Source organism: Branchiostoma floridae, chromosome 11 (assembly GCF_000003815.2).
Source record: "Branchiostoma floridae strain S238N-H82 chromosome 11, Bfl_VNyyK, whole genome shotgun sequence".
In the NCBI taxonomy this organism is placed as follows: domain Eukaryota; kingdom Metazoa; phylum Chordata; class Leptocardii; order Amphioxiformes; family Branchiostomatidae; genus Branchiostoma; species Branchiostoma floridae.
Window position 1 is genome coordinate 21,396,894 of NC_049989.1, and position 18,519 is coordinate 21,415,412.

An 18,519-nucleotide genomic window follows, 5' to 3' on the forward strand; every position below is an offset into this window, starting at 1 on the left:
CGAGTAAGTTCTACCAACCGTTACAATGGCACAACAGCTGACTTAACGGCAGATTTTTACTTTACAGTAGGCACTGGAGGAAAAGAAAGCAAAACAAGAACAACTCTAACTTCACCCCTTACAGAAAAAAATGAAAGCAGCACCTCCCATGAGTCTGCTCCCAGTTTCCCCATACCCGTTCTCGTTGTCTCTATCAGTTGTTCAGTAGCTGGCATTGTCCTTATTGGAACAATCATTGCCACAATCTGGTCCCACAGAAGAAACAAAAATCCTCCATCGGGTCCTGTTTCAGTCCCAAATTCTCAGGCTAACACGCGATATCTGGCAAATCCTCTGTACGCAAGTGTAGAAACAAATTACTCAAATTCTACCCGTGTCCATGGCCAGACAGCGCAAGGCCAGTCTCATACCAGCACTAAGATCAACTCGAACGTCTCAGCTGGTGCAATGACTAGTGGTGAAGATATACATACCCAACATGATCAAACAGGACAGGGCCATTCTCATGCCACCCCTGAGTCCAATACAAAGTCCACCACTAAGTCCACCTCAGCTACTGTGGTGACTAGTGGCGATGATTACCAGTATGAAGACGTAGACAAACATCATGATCAGACAGGGCAGGGCCAGTCTCAGAACATCACTAAATCCAACTCAAACACCACAGCTGCTGTAGTGACCAGTGGGCATGATCAGCAGTATGAAGACGTAGGCAACCAACATGATCAGACAGGGCAGGGCCAGTCTCAGGCTATCGCTGAATCTTTAGATACCAGAAATGAGTCTTATGGCAACGGACCGACTGTCTCACAGCCAGATCCTCTGTATAAGTTTGGGTCGTCTGAATCACAGCCGGGTTCTCTGTACAAGTTTGTGGATCAGCATCAGGCCGACACAAACACATTAAATAATGTCCCTCCACGCCTCTCCACTCCCCGCGAAGATGACATATATGTGAAGCCAGATGATGCCCTAAACACGAGGCCAGCAAGCCTGTATGAGATGCCACCAAATAACATTTGCGACAACGATATGCTCTACTGCCAACCTCCAGCAAACACATAGTGGCTACATGATAACAGAATCTAAAAGGCCATTCATGTCGTTTTGTCCACTCAAAGGCTCGCATTTATGGCCATCCGTTGTGCGCTTTCTCCTATGCAGAGGAACCACAGCCGTGTCAAAACTCGACTGTGTTTACCTCTACTATCTTGTGGACTCAGACCAGTTAGGGACCGCCCTACTTATAAATATTAATGAGCTTGCCCTTATATGGGCAGTAAGCCGTTGGGGATCGGGCGTAGGAGGATGGAGCCATGTAATACGTAACATGATTGGCTGATAGCTTCCCAGAGGCCTTTGCGAGACAGCTTGCGACAACAAAAAGCCCAAGGAAAGCCTATTCTCTTATTGGTTGGCAGCTGGTTTGTGGTGAAAATCATAATAACCACTGATAGGGCATGGGATAGCAGGGCCCCATAGGCTAATGACGTTGGGGACCGGGCGTTAGGAGGATGGTTGTGCGGTGCGATTTGTGAAACTGTGAACAGATTTCTTTTTGGACTTTTTTTTTAATTAACGTAATAATCATCATTATAAATCTTCCCGGAAAGCTTACCAAAAAAACGTCCATAAAGCACCTTCTTTACGGATGTAACGAATCGCCAATGACAATGTTTCCTAGACAAAATGTAAGCGCTTGAACATTGAAAACACTAGCAAGGTCCTTGCATTGAAAGAGAAAACAGCATCCTGCAGTACTTGAATCACGGCATAAGTGTCATAATATGATCTGTTCCTCAGTCAGTTTCCTCCTTTTTTGAGTAAACATCCAACCACAAACTAAAAAACAAGAAAAACCATGTATTTATTTTAGAGATCCTATGACGTTTCCAACAAACGTAGAAACTTTACATGATAACAAGTAAGTGCACATGTGTTACATGATAACAAGTAAGTGCACATGTGTTACATGATAACAAGTGCACATGTGAAAGAGAATAACAGTAGCACACTCCAGATGTTTGTGGAAAGGAAATCTATGGAGCTTTTTTTGCTTCATGTTTTCTATTTCTTGTTAAATTTGTGCACGACTTAAGCTGTACATAGTAGAGGCAATATGATGGTCTTTTCAATAGAGCTCAACATACCAGGATGTGAGGGTCTTATAGTGGACGTTTTTTGATTGTCTTAAACACTCGAGTTTTACTATGTTTTAAATGTATGATTGAGTTCTATGTAGCTTATTTAATGCTGTCTTTTATGACAGGCATTGTTGTTTTAGCACTGTCATCGTATGGATTTTAGAGCATTTGTGGATATACAGTAGAGTTCGTGAATGTGATTAGAGTATCAAATAAGAAACATCACAGCTACTGTAGCAGTACTGTCGGTTTGCTGAGGGATGTAATACAGTAACTGTTGTCATTGACATGGATATATAGACTGATTCAATTGTTATTGGATGGACCAAAGATTTGAGGATTTAAAGCCAGTCTTCAGACTTGATTAGGTTTTTGGCCATTTCAATATTCAAGTACCTAATAATCATATTTAAATGAGATATTTGGCAAGGCAGGTCTGGGTAATCTTAAGTGAATGGAGTGGTCTCCAGCGATTATTGTTTGTTTATTTATTTATTTATTTTGCACAACAGAAATAATAAGAAATACAGAAAATAATGTATAAAATAGGTGCAGGAGGAGGGGGAAAACCTTAATAGTTTATGCTGCGCCCTCCTCCTCAAAACTACACAAGATGTATGATCAATGAAATCAATAAATAAAAAAGAAAAGTAGACTAACACAATCATATGTTATGATGATGCAAAATAGATGTATAATCAATGAAATCAGTAAATATAACAAAGAAAAGAAACTAACACATATGTTATTATAATACAAAAGATGATGTATGCTCAATGAAATCAATAAATAACAAAGAAAAGAAACTAACACGTTACAATAATACAAAAAAGATAAATAATTATAGCAATATAAATTAAGGTGAGATAAATAATCCTATAAGGGGCTAGGGTGGTTTATGAGATGTGTTTTAAGGGCACTTTTAAATGCAAGAAAAGATGAAGTCACAGATTATAGCCACTCAAGTTCTTGAAGCTTTATATTTAGAAATAAATACAGTAGAAGCCGCTTAATTGTATGGCCTCTTTGCCATTGAATTCCGTGCAATTATCCGGATGGTGCAATAATGCGAATTTATCTAGCTGCAACGCACCGGATTGGGATTTTGGTACTACGTGCAGTTAACAGAAGTGTGCGTTAATCCGTAATGCAATTAAGTGGCTTCTACTGTATTCAGAACAAATAAAGTTTTTGACTTAGACAAACTATATCTACATCTCAAGACTGTACATGTTATTGAATATTGACTGTATAAACCACAGAACAAAAAGAGCAATTAGCAACATGATAAGAACAGTTGATGGTCATGTCCTCATGTCTTAAGGACGGGTAAAAGAACTAAATATGACTTTAGAGACAGGAGTAAAGGCAGGGCTTGACACGTGTTTTATTATGTAATTTTATTGTTCTATTGTGTAATTGCATAGTGTGCGTAATGCCATACGTAAGTGTATTTTGTGTATTATATGGAATCCAGGTACATCCAGGTTATATGGACTCCAGGTGTTTCCTTGTGTACCATGCTTGTACAATGCTAACGGATATCAACTATGTGCAAGCTGGTCCACCCTGGATAAAGATCACAGAAATAAATAAATAATTAAATAGAAACTCTTAATTTTCACAATGGTTGATGTAAACATTCTTTTACAGTTTTTTTTTCTTATCATAGTTTGTTTTTCTAAATTAGTGCATCTTGACAAATTATTTGAAAAATTTGTGCCAAAATGCAAACTTCAAATAACTTGAATAAAGTATCACATGTTGTCTTTAGAAAACTCGGTGTCTGCTTAATTTATTGGGAAGGGACTATTTAATTTTTAATTTCAAGTGTGGTGGGTTCTCCGACATGTTCGTGATATCTCCTTAAGCATGGGTTAACGTCTGCGGCGAATGAATTATTGGTGAACTGAGGCTAAAATTGGAATGGACATATAGATACCAGGTTATGTAGGGTTTTCATTTAGACAAAAGGACAAAATTTTGAAAATACAGAGCAAGACAGGTTTCAGAAAGCCTATCAAATGTCCCTCTCAGAGCATTCAGTAAATATTTACTTATATACCTACATGATTAAAATACAGTGGAACAGCATCAATCAATGTGAATCATTCATGCTTTGCCAAGCAAAAAAAAAAACACGGGAAAAAAACAATGGTTTATGATAAAGCTTATGGTCTATAGGTTACAGGCAAAAACAAGAACTGCGAATGTTGTGAAAATTGACTACTATACCAAGTCCTTAAAAATCTACAGTATCTTAAAACTTTTATGATCTTAACGTATCAAAATTGGCTAGGTTTGTGTTTTGAGTTACCATTATTTTACCATATATTAGCGATGTGCTGAATATAGATTGCTAGGGACAAAAATGACTAATCATGGGTTTTGGAGTCATATGATTGTATGATGTCATCGCATAATCCATCTTCAAAGAGACGTACGGCAGTTAAACGGTGACATGTTTGAATTGTTTACCCGCGAGGCCTCATACCACTCGTGACGTCAGCGTCAGACAATCAACACGCCCACATAAGCAAGACTAATCAAACCTTGTTTGTCACAATCCGTTGCGTAACGGCCACAAAGAGTTTGCATCTGGGAGGCACGACTATAAGAAGAAGACTGCAGACAGACCTTCGTGACTTCCTTGCCCAGAAAGAAACTACCAACTGGAGGTATCCTAACCAACTCAAAAGGTAGGTTTACTAATAGATAATTGAATGAATTATTTTGTGCATTATGTCGACATAATTTTTCTGTTCATCAAACTGCATAATAATATTGATTGATCTTACTTTTATAGATTGCTCGCATTCGATTTTACTTTTAGGTATATAATAATTGTATTTAAAGTTAATCGAAAATCTTATTGAAAAGCAGTTAAAGTTTAAACAATCTCCATGTTGATTTAAGAATAAAGCTTCAAACAACATAATCACATCAGCAAGACTAATTCATTACGGAACAGCTTTTGAAGCACATTCCGCAAAAACATCAGTCACCACGATCTTAAACAATGCTGATATTGCTCCGATGCTGTTTTGCATGGTTTTTCAATTGGTTATTTAAATCATCACTTAACCCTTGTCCCCCTGAGCCCATTTATATACGTGATGGGCATATTCAATCCTTGTCCTGCTGTGCTGTATTGTTATGAGTTTGGGGCATTTTTCATGTAAAAGTTGCATACCACTGCAAAGCCCATCAAATGGGAGAGTAAATCTTCATCAGCAGCACAAAACACGTCACGTTTTACTTATCTGATGAAGCCATCATCTTTGAGAGGTTAAATTTGCCCAATTTATCTTCACACCACAAATCATGACGATGCGTCGACATCTTCTTGAGTTATTCTCTTTCAAACTTGCCTTTGAAATGGCGCCTTCGTTCCACTCGTTAGGCTTCAATTAGAGCCTTCCATCGGACCCGACTCGTGTTTGAGGACAGCCACACCTGGGGCACATTAAAGAGGCCACCACACTTGGCAAAAAGAGTAGGGGTTCTTCCCGGTGTGAGTGGAGTCCAAGTAACTGTCTAAAACGTCCTCTACAATAACAGCGTCTTCCCTCGGACTGCTAAAGTATGGATTCGATTTGGGGGGGGGGGGGTGCTTCCAACACAAAGACAAACACCCCCCCCCCCATAAAAGCCCATGCGTTCATCTTTAGGCATCCTATGAATTTCACAAAAAACGAAGGGCTTTTATATAACAACGAGTAGGTGCACATGTATGAGAGACGAACGAGAAGTGCCAAAGCTGTATGTGAAAAATCTATGGCACTTCTTTTTGTTTTTATCTCCTGGCAAATTTGTGCACGACTTAAGTTGGATGTAGTACATCCAACATTCTATGCTTTTTTTTCTGAAGAGTTCAACACTATAGGAATTGAAAATCTTAAAGTTGTGGTGTATGATTGTCTTATACACTCGAGTTGTTTGACTATGTATGATTGATTTTGGTCGCCAACACCCAACCAAAAAACATGGAAGTCCATGCGTACATTTTTTTGGAATCACATAAAGTTTCCAGCACACGTAAGTCATAACTAATAGGTTAACATGTAGAATACATAGACGATGTAGAGGCTTATGAAAATAAGTTTTTCTTTAATCTCTTGTTGAACATCTGTGTGCGACGCCATGTAAAGTTATAAAAATATACTGCATCTGTGACAATTTTCTCTTTTTATCGTCCTCACTGGGAAGTGATAATTGTATTTAAGAATTCATTGCACACTACATTACACGACTTATTTTATCACCTTTTGAATGTACTAAGTGATTATAATAAACGTGATTTCCCACAGTTCATTGTAAACGAGGCTCTGCATAAATAATAAAATAATAGTTGACTTGTTTTTCGGAACCTGCACCATGTTTAGAATTTTCATCATGATCCTTGACATTATTGATATTATTCAAATATTATTATTCAATTTTCAAATCACCAGCTTCAGACAATCAGCCCCGCCCTGTAAACAAGATTAATCACGAGTTGTTTGTCACGCGGTATTCTGGACCAGCTACTGCCGCACCCTCCAAGAACCACAGCCTAAAAGCATTGGACATGAGTCCAGGAAGTGCCAGCTGACGCTGCAGTGACTTGAAAGGTTTCTTTGTTTGTTTGTTTGAAAGGTGTGCTTCTGCCTAAGGACAAACTTAAGATAAACCTGTCGCGTAGACATTTGTTACATACCTTACTTAGTCAGGGTTGAAATCTACAAGCAGATGTTGAGGTGGAACGTTTTCCGACCTTTGGCTGTTAATAGAGAAACCCGGCGGTCACACAACGGACAATCTTCCAGCCCAACATCTGCTTGGAGATTGTGTTAGTTTTGCAGAGGGAAACAGGGAAGCTGTGGCGCCTGAGACAGTTATTTTGTGACGGAGCAAATTCTGCCAGAATCGCCAAAATCAGATTGACCATGCCACCTTGCCAGGCTACAGTCCGTTTCAAGTGCTTTTATTTAGATTTTATTCACATTGATTTATTGAGCATTACACAAGAAGCACAATGTTCTTTCAAATGTTTTATAGGCCAGTTGCAGTCGCAGAAGAGTATTTATCCCCAATAGTAGTTGTAGTTTTATAAAGTAGTGCGTCGCAACAAAAAGCCGTACAGATTCTTCTGTGCCCAACAAAAGGGAGGAAACTGTGGTGAATGGTGGTGGAGTTTTCAGACTGTATAAGTTGGATTACGGTGTTTGTTCAGTCTACTGCCTATGCGCCGGCTGCAGTTCTATGACCTCCTCTGAGGTCAAACATAAGTAGGTTTTAAAAGAGAGTGATTTCAGTTGCAGATGTTTTGTAGATAGTACCCGAAGTTCAACATATTCCATTTTTGTAAGTTGCTTGTAGCCTGAATGGTTAGGTGCCCAGGCTAAACTGCTTGTGCCCCCTGCATAGGTTTTGAGGCGTGGAAACTCATTACTTTGTGCTGCTTAAACCTGTATATGCCGACCGCTGAAATACCCTACAAATATATATTACCTTCTATTCGTTGACATCAAGGGCATTTTGCACATTTACATAACATGTGATAACATTTATACAATAGTTTTAGTGCTCACAGAGCTTTATGTAGTTGATTGTTTTGCAGACAATAGATGTGTGGACTCTGATAAGATTGTCTGCTGTTTTGTCTCTTCTCCTGTTTACTATAAACAGTGATATTTTACCTTAAAATTCATAGTAAAATATTTATATTTATTTCTTGATAGTGGTAGAACTACTTCATGTAGCCCATGAGAGAGAACATGCCAAGTAAGACTGAAATCATGTCAACTGTAGTGACAGTAGAATGGCTGAGTGTAATGATATTCCAGAAGAAGGCAGTTGAACAGTTGAACATAGGAGATTCTTAATGTTACATTTTCTATCATGCTGTTGATTTCCCAGCTAGATGATACAAAGTCAGAAACACGTCGGCAAAAAGAGTAAACAACCTCAATACGAATATTCAAACAGCCAACTCCAGACAATCAAGCCATATCATATTACCACAGCAACTTAAACTGTTTATTATTTATATACTTAAGGGATCAACAAAAACATTTCTACTGCAGCACACATCGTACCATGGGCGATAGGCCACCTAGTTTGTTTTGTAATCTCTGTTGCTTTTCACACCAAGCAAACGAAAACGGTTGCTGCCAAGCAGTACCGTTCTGAAATCCACCAGTCCGTTTCTGTATTCTCTGATGTTTTCAGATAATGAATTTGACAGAAGGTCAGAAAACGTATTGCTGGGAAGAAAATATGAGCCTGGTAACATTTTCTCTCCTGTGTTAACGAATATTGTCCCTTAAGTTTATAATTCCCATTTCGTGTAGAGCTTCCAGTTGAGGATCACCTTTTTTTTCAAATTTTAACATTTCCAACATACCACACGTTCTTTGTTTTATTTGAAACATACCACAGTTATGGGTTGAGATATATTGCTTTTTCTGATGTGCCTACTTCTTCTTAGCCGTCTGTTCGAAAATGACCTGAAATTTGGCACAAGGGAAGAGTGGGCCAATACCCTTAGAGGTTTTTTTCGTTTTTTTACAGACCCCCCACCCACAAACACCCGCCCCAGTATATTTATATTTCAGCCATACCATAGGTATGGTGAAATATATTGTATTCGTAATGTTTCTTTCTTTCTTTCTTCTTTCTCCTGTCAAATCTTCAAATCGAATCAACTCCGCCGTTCCTAGACCGATTGACTTGAAATTTGGCACAAGGGTAGAATAAGCCAATACCCTCAGGCGTTTTTTTTTCATTTTTTTCATATCTGCCTTTAAAATGATTTTATTGAGTTTTTTGTCAATTTTTATGTATATTTCGGGCTCCTGTACCCTGGTATTAAAGCCGAATGACATGAAATTTGGTACAGAGGTGCCTTGATCATATGCTCACCTAGATTCAATAACAGTTTTGGCATACGGTATAACAAAATGCTTAATTTTGCGATTTTTGGCCATTTTTTGACCAAAAAAGGACATTTTTGGTTCCTGTAGCCTCGTTTTACAACCAAATGACCTGAAGTTTGGTAGAAAAGTGCCCTTCAATTATGTGCACATAAATTCAATAAAAGTGTTCCCATACGGTACAACAAAATGCTTAATTTTGCGATTTTATGGCCATTTTTTGACAAAAATTGGACATTTTTGGCTCCTGTTCCCTCGATTTACAACCAAATGACCCGTAAATTGGTAAAGGGGTGCTCTAGATATTTATTCAAATAACCCATGTATAACTTTTGGCATGGACTACTTTAAAATGATAAATTTGGGATTTTTTTGGTCATTTTCCAATGGCCAAAGGGGTTAACGACCTCAAGGCCTATTGTTGCATGAGGGAGATGGCTGAAATATGCTGTATTTGCTCTCAAGCAAATGTCGGCCTTTCTAGTTATATAATATATATATATATTTACATATACTACATATACACACACATATGTCACAGGGGAGATTGGAATATAGGGGAATGCGAGATCCTCCTAGGGGACATCGGAATTCCAATCTCTCCTCTGGAATCTGGAATTCCCCTAGGAGAGATTGGAATTCTACAAGGGCAATATTTGTTTCTACCAGGAGAAATTCCAGTCAGGTGAAATTGTTTGGAAAAATAGTTAGTGACTCAATTTTCTGAACTGGTTTCTCCAGTTAGCTTTATGCGCTATATGGCATTGTTTGGCATTGTTTTTTCATAGTTTCTTCTTGTGAAATTGGCGAAAATGTTAATTGTCAAATGATTCATTTTGTTTTCCAAAACAATTTCATCGAGTCTAAATTTCTCGTAAAATCAAAGATTGTCCTGGTAGCATTTCGGACTCTCCTTCAGACTCTTAATTGTTGAAGAAATCTAAAGTTAATGTGCTGTATACTACTCACTAGTGTATAACAGCATCTTTAATCGACTCCTACCTTAAGAATTTCTAACAAGCTAAACAACAGAGTTCTTAGAATTTTTTCTGACAAAGGTTAAGAATATAGGGTTAATGATCCGCCCCGAGGTGTATACGGTGCAGGTAGTGTATATTCATGGACGATTCCTATAACAACCGAATGAAGCGACCGAATCCGCATATCCATTATGGATGGGATCTGCCCAAATCATACCTACCCCTTCTCCGCAAGGAGGCGGGGGTGAGGGGCAAAAGATCCACGCAAGTCTCGACCTAGTTCTCGCAACTCTCGCGAGAACTAGGCCACTCCGTGATCAAGATGGACTGATAGCCATGGAAATGTGGAGGTACGTGTGTTTACCTATAAAAGTACGTCACTGTTAGAAGAAAATTCCTATTTACTGTGCTTATAGGTTACTGAAGAATCTCTTCAACGAAACAGTTCAATATGGAACTTCTTGATACTTAAACAGAAAAGCCTTTTAATTGTTTTGCTTAGGCAATCAGGCACCATGGGAAGAAAGCTGAGACACCTGCTGGTTTTCCTTCTCATCATCCTGAAGGAGCCCAACATGCCAGAAGCCGGCTGCAGGTGCACACATTCCTCACGCTACATATGCAAATATATGGACCTCACCAGCATCCCCCAGAACCTCCCAACATCGATCCACGATTTCTCTTTGGCAAATAATCAGATAGCAATGATTCATCCTGGTGCATTTGCAAATCTACCCCTGCTACAAAAGCTGTCCCTGTTTTCTAACAACATAAGAATTGTTCAGCCTAGTGCATTTGCAAATCTAACCCTGCTACAAGAGTTGACCCTCTCCTACAATAAGATAACAATGATTCAGCCTAGTACATTTGCAAAACTAACCCGGCTACAAAAATTGAACTTGGCTTCGAACGAAATAACAAAGAATCTGCCTGATGCATTTACAAATCTACCCCAGCTACAAGAGTTGGACCTCTCCTTCAATCAGATGACAATGATTAAGCCTGGTGTGTTTTCAAATCTACCTCGGCTACAAACACTGCTCCTATGCCAAAACAAAATAAAAATTCTTCATATAAGTGCAATTGCAAATCTACCCATGCTGGAAAAGTTGGATCTGTCCTACAATCAGATAAAAGTGATTCAGCCTGGTTTATTTGCAAATCTACCCCGGCTTCGCATGTTGAATCTGAAACTCAACGGAATGATAGAGATACAGGCTGGTACATTTGCAAATCTGCATAGCCTAACAAAATTAGACCTGACTGTCAACAAGATAAAAATGATTCAGCCTGATTTATTTGCAAATCTAACTGAGCTCCAACACTTGCACCTGTGCATGAACCGGATAACAATGATTCAGTCCGGTACATTTGCACATCTACACCAACTACAGGAACTGAAACTATCCTACAACAAGATATCAGTGATTCGGCCTGGCGCATTTGCATATCCGACAAAACTCCATCTTTTGGACCTAAGCAAAAACAAGATGTTTTCGATTCCCTCTTTAGATGGCTTGTTGGCATCTATTATTTTCCTAAAACTTGACAGGAACCCCTGGCAGTGTGACTGTGGAATGGTTCAAATTATCACCAAAGTCCCTTTACTTAGGGACCAGATCATCTGTGACCAACCCGCCAAATTACAGAAACGGAAGCTTAAAGATGTCGATCCTGAATTGAATTGTGAGAAAACAACCTTGCCAACACCATCTGTTTATATGCAAGTAACATCTAACAACTGTAAGAATTGTACAACAGTTGGCTCCAGGGTAGATCCTGCAGGCAAAACACAAACCATACCCCTTGCAACCACTCCAAGAAAAACTGAAAACAGCAGTTTCAAAGTAACCTCTAATAGCTGTTACAACGGCACAACGGTTGGCTCCACGGTAGGTTTTTACTTTAAAGTAGGTACCACTGAAAAAGTAAGAGCAACCTCAACCCTTGCAACCAATCCAGATAAAATAGAAAGCAAACATCCCCATGAATCTGCTCCCAGTTTCCCCATACTCGTTCTCGTTGGCTCTGTCAGTGGGTCAATTGCTGGCATTGTCTTTATTGGCGCCGTCATTTTCGCAATCTGGTCCAAAAAGAGGAACAAAAGCCTTCCTCCAGGCTCTGCTTCAGGCCCTGATTCCAACATTGCTTTGAGATCCACAAACGCAAAAGCTGTTGCAATGACCGCTGGTCAGGATCACCAGTATGAAGATATGGATAAGCAATGCGATCAGAAAAGACAGTCTAGGGCTAACACGGAATCTCTGACAGTTGGAAAGCTCTCCCGTAAAGAAGTGTTGGCTGCTTTAAAGTCAAATCCTATCTACACAGGGCAGGGCCAGTCTCAGGCCTTTACTAAATCCAACACAATCACCACAGCTGCTGTAGTGACCAGTGACCATGATCACCAGTATGAAGACGTTGACAAACAACATGATCAGACAGGGCAGGGCCAGTCCCAGGTTATCACTAAATCCAACACAAACACCACAGCTGCTTTAATGACCAGTGATCATGATCACCAGTATGAAGATGTAGACAAACAAGGGCAGGGCCAGTCTCAGGCTATCACTAAATCCGACACAATCACCACAGCTGCTTTAATGACCAGTGATCATGATCACCAGTATGAAGATGTAGACAAACAAGGGCAGGGCCAGTCTCAGGCTATCACTAAATCCGACAAAATCACCACAGCTGCTTTAATGACCAGTGACCATGATCACCAGTATGAAGACGTTGACAAACAACATAATCAGACAGGACAGGGCCAGTCCCAGGCCTTTACTAAATCCAACACAATCACCACAGCTAATGTAGTGACCAGTGGGCATGATCAGCAGTATTCCAGTGTCGACACCCAACAAGATCAGACAGACCAGGGCCAGTCTCAGGCCGTCACTGAATCCTTGGATGCTAGAAACAGGTCGTATGGCACCGGGCCGACTGCCTCACAGCCGAATTCTCTGTACAAATGTGTGGGGCAGTCTCAGGCCGTCACTGAATCCTTGGATGCTAGAAACAGGTCGTATGGCACCGGGCCGACTGCCTCACAGCCGAATTCTCTGTACAAGTGCGTGGGGCAGTCTCAGGCCGTCACTGAATCCTTGGATGCTAGAAACAGGTCGTATGGTACTGAGCCGACATCCCCACAGCCAAGTCGTCTGTATGACTTTGGGTCGTCTGAATCACAGCCTGATTCTCTGTACAAATTTATGGGCCAGTATCAGGCCATCACTAAATCGAAAATAGATGTAAACAGTACAGCTTCTGTAGAAGCTGGTGGTGATGATCACAAGAACGAAAATATGAATCAGCATAATCAGACAGAGCAAGACCAGTTTCAGGCTATCACTGAGTCCAAATTAAATGCAAACAGCACAGCCCCTGTAGAAGCTAGTGGTCTTGATCACAAGTATGAAATCATGAAATAACATATTTTATCAACCAGACAGAGCAAGGCCATTCCAATGCCAAACTGAGTCCAACATACTAGTAACTGCAAACAACACAGCTCCTGTAGCAGCTAGTGGTCTTGATAATAAAATATAAAGATAGGAATCAACATAACCCTACAGTGCAGGGCCAGTCCCAGACCATCACTGAGTCCTGCCACGAACACCACAGCTACTTTAGTGACCGGCGGTCATGATCACCTAGTCTAGTTTGAAGAGATAGACAAACACCATAATCAGACAGGGCAGGGTCAGTCTCAGGCCATCAATGATGAGTCTAACACAAACAACACACCAGCTGCACCGGTGGCCATGATCACCAATAGTGGTGCGTATCTAAACCCATATTTAGGTTCAGGTCCGGACTCAGGTCCAGCAGTTCATGTACCATGGAAGTCCACGTGTACATTTTTCGAAATTACATGAAGTTTCAAGCAAACGTAGGCCATTTTCATCATACATAGTAGGTGAACATGTACAAGACCTAGGCGATGTAAAGGTACATGAAAAATATACGAGGCGAGTTTTTATCTCTTATCAAACATTTGTGTGTGACGTCATGTAAAGTTAGTAGAATATACTGTATCTGTGACAGTATTCGCTAGTGCTCACTGGGAAGTGATTGTATTTAAAATGTCATTGCACACTACACAACGCGACTTATTTTATCACCTTTTGAATGTACTAAGTGATTATGATATGCGCGATTTCCTACTGTTCATTGTGAACGAGGCTTCTTATTTCTCTACATCTGTATAGAGTAGTGGTGCTGCCAATTTCGGCAATATCACAGAGGAGATCTAATGACATTCTCCTGTGCAGAGCTGAGTTGTAGGACGCGGGTTCGAATCTGCGCAGGAGAATGATCTAATCTTTACAGTAGCAAGTCAGTAACAGTGACCGTAGCAGTATACTGTAGGTTTGAGAAATGTCATACATTTGTGTTTCCCCTTAGACGAATTTTAAAAAAAGTACTCAAGGGAATATCACAATATTGTTTGAACTGTTATCCATTAAGTCTTTTTATTTCACATTGATATGCAAATTCATTTCCCTTATCATTTCATTCTACTGATGTTTTCAGTCATATTATGTTATATTATATTATATTAACATTGCAATTTTGATTTACTTGTATCGAAGAATGACATCATGTATTGGATATTCCTAAGTTGCTATGATTTGCATTGATGGGCATACGTCAAAGTTTCTCATGTTATGTTACTTCTTATTTTAATTGATATGTATATATATGTATGTCTGGGCACATTGAAAATCGCCTAGAAAAGGCGATATGTTACCCCTGGTAAAATAAATAAAACAAACAAATCGGCCTGAAAGCATGCTGTTGGACGGACTGAGTCCATAGTGTAAATGCATACATTTAAGTGGGAAAATGGAATATTTGCGCCATCCCGCGAATTCAAAGCTACCGCGTATATTCCATCCCTTAAATGCATTTACCGTACAGTACTGTTGTCACATACTGTCATGGAAAACCCGTCGTTTGTGTGAACCGCCAGTCGGAAACCACTTACTGGTTACTCGAGAAGGGTGCTACAAACTGTCTACTTTGACCGTCCACTTTTGATTTTGACAGTGCTGGTGTGATCAACGGTGGTCTAGCCGTTTTTACCCTCTGAATATGTAGAACAGTAAAACTTTTTAATGGTGTTATATGATGTAGTAGGTCGTGTGGAGAAAGAATGCGAACTAAAATGTGTCTTGTAGGACAAGTACCTTAAATATTTCATCATTATAATTCTGTGACAATGTATAGTACGTATATGTAGCGAGAAGAGGGTGCCATAGGCGGCGCGAGCCGAAGGAAAATGTTCGCGGTGAGGCGATCAAATTGAAAACCGCGAACATAAAACCACCGCGAAATTTTCTGTCCACACTCCGTCGAGTGCAAGACTGTAACGTTACAAATCACAGACAGGATATTAACAGGCATTTAAATACAGCAACATAGAATGGACAGATGATAGCCCGGTCCTCTTAAATAATAAATGTCTGGTGAAATGATTTAGACGCAGGAGTAACAGCAGTGCTGGTGTTTTCCTCATGTAGTGGTATTGTTTTCGGTGTTATTTCAGAATGTGAGAGCTGTAGTCCCCAGCGGTGTCCTTATCTTGTACACACTAGGGCTGGGTACCGGTACAGAAAATTCCGGTTCAGGTCCGGTTCAGGTCCAAAGGATCAGGTCTAGGTCCGGATCTGAACCTGGACCTGATTCAGTATGACTCATATACCAATGGTCCATTTCACTACCAAGAAATCTTTTTGGTGGAGTATTAGACTTACACTGGCGTTTTAAAATCGTACAACGCTAACTGCACTTGTACGATTGGCTGTAAAACTTGGTAAAAATTACTATAATCTAGTACTCTACTCTACTTCACGCTTGTTATTTTCTTCCACCTGCAAGCGGCAAAACGTGTGAATGCCGGATAAAATAATCTGTTAATTTTCTAATCGTTCCAACATCCGGCCGACCCATTTTTTTCAGGTCCGGCTTTTCTGGACTGGTCCAATAAAAAAAACCGGTTTTGTGCCGGTACGCTGTACCGATACCCAGCCCTAGTACACACCTAATGGGTCACGTATTAAGTAGTTGAAAAGGTTATTTTTGAAGCTTATGTGTGTTTGTAGTAATCATAGTACAATGCTAAACTTTCTTCCAACACAATTAAATTTAAAACGACCACTGTCGCCTTCTTCAGGATAAATACTGATGATCAAACCCTTCAGAACTTACACTCACCAGAGTTACAGACACGTGATCTTATTAACATGTGATCTTAAGGATGCGTGACGTCAGCAATTGGTCAAATGTGCCAGGAAGAGTTGACATGGTTGTTATTCACTCACAATATTGTATCAGAAATAACTTATCCAACTATACAAAATAGTATAATTTTATCATATATATTCTGTCTCCTTAAAATTCATACATGATAAGCAATCTATTGGATTTTTTTATCAAATGCTAATTGCAAGAATAATGTAATGATGAAGAAGTTTGAATAAAGCTTTGCATGGTATCATGATTAAAAGTTGCCTGGTATCTGGTCTAATTGATCAACACTTATCTGATATGAATCGACAAACAATCCAAGCTATAAGTTGCTGATCTGTAACAACACAAGCACATTCAAATAAGCAAAAGAACGCTACTTCAATATAACAGAGGCACACAGAGAGAAGAAGGCAGGGAGTAATAGAGACATGGAACTGAAGAGAGAAAGAAGGAGGTCCAAAGGGAAGGGAAAGAGGGAGATAGATGGAGAAGGTGATGGGGAGGGAGAAGGAGAGAGAGGGCGAGAGATGGAGTTAGAATGATAATGCAACGCTGAGTTTTAGTCTTTGCAATATGAGAGTGTGAGTGAGAAAGACAGAGACTTAAAGGGATCTTAAGATTTTTGACTGTGTGTGTGTAAGAGAGAGTGAGGATCATAGAGGGGAGAGGGGGAGGGAGAGAGAGAGAGAGAGAAAGAGAGAGAGAGGAGAGAGAGAAGAGAGAGAATACCGTGCAAAAACGTTGAAGTAGCGCCTTGTTCTGAGCAATGTGAGAGAGAATAACGGTGTGTTTGTGTGTGTGTGTGTGTGTGAGAGAGATAGAGAGGGGGAGTGAGAGAGAAAGAGAGAGAGGAAAGATAGGAAAGAGAGAGGAGAGAGAGAAAGAAAGAGAGAGAGAGACTTACAGTGCAGAAAAGTTGCCTCCATGTTGATATCAAATAAACAGCTTCAATCAACACAATCATATCAGCAAGACTGATTCATTACGGAGCAGCTTTTGAAGCACATTTCACAAGGACACCAGTCACCACGCTCTTAGACAATGGTTATATTGCTCCTATATTGATTTGTGAGGTTTGCAGTCGGTTTGAATGAGATATTTTGTGAATTTTGCCCACATCACTTTTATGCTCATCAAACTGCATAATAATATTGATTGATCTTGCTTGTATAGATTACCCACTCATTTTTACTTTTCGTTATATGATGATAGTGTTAAAAGTTAATCAAAACTCTCAGTGAAAAGAAAGAAAAAATTAAACAATCTCCATGTCAATTTATATGTAAAAACAGCTTCAATCAACACAATCACACCAGCAAGACTGATTCATTAAGGAACAGCTTTTGAAGCACATTTCACAAGAACATCAGTCACCACGTTCTTACACAATGCTGATATTGCTCCGATGTTGGTTTGCATGGTTTGCAGTCGGTTATCTAAATCATCACTTAACCCTTGCTCACTGAGCCCGTTTATATATGGGATGGCCATATTCAATCCTTGTCCTGTTATGCTATATTGTTATGAGTTTGGGGTATTTTTCATGTAAAAGTTGCATACCACAGCAAAGCCCATCGAATGGGTAAATCTGCAGCAGCATCACAGAACAGGTCAAGTTTTACTTATCTGATGAAGCCATCAGCTTTGGGAGGTTTAACTGGCCAAGATTGAGCTTAATCTTCACACCATAAATCATGACGATGCGTCGACACCTTCTTGAGTTATTCTCTTTCAAACTCGCCTTTGAAATGGCACCTTCCTACCCCTCGTGACGTCAGCATCAAACAATCAACACGCCCATATAAGTAAGACTAATCAAGACTTGTTTGTCACAATCTGTTGCGTAACGGCCACACAGAGATCGCATCTGGAAGGCACAACTGCAGCAAGAATACAGGACGGTACCACATTACTTCCTTGTCAAGAAAGAAAGTGCCAGCTGAGGATATTCTAACCGGGTAAAAAGGTAAGTTTAGATAAACATTAAGGTAAGTATGTTCTCAAAGCAAATCACTATGCATGATGTGAAGGCAGTTAAAAGCAGCCGAAAAGTTATGTTAGTGAGAAGGCTATGATTGTTCGTCAAGAGGTTTACTCTCGAATAACTTACCAACCTGACAAAGCTTTCTACGGTATTAAATTACGTACACATTTATGTTGTTAGTTACTCTGAGTGTAGGTGTGGAGAGGAATCCTGGTCAGGAGAACCTTATCATTCTT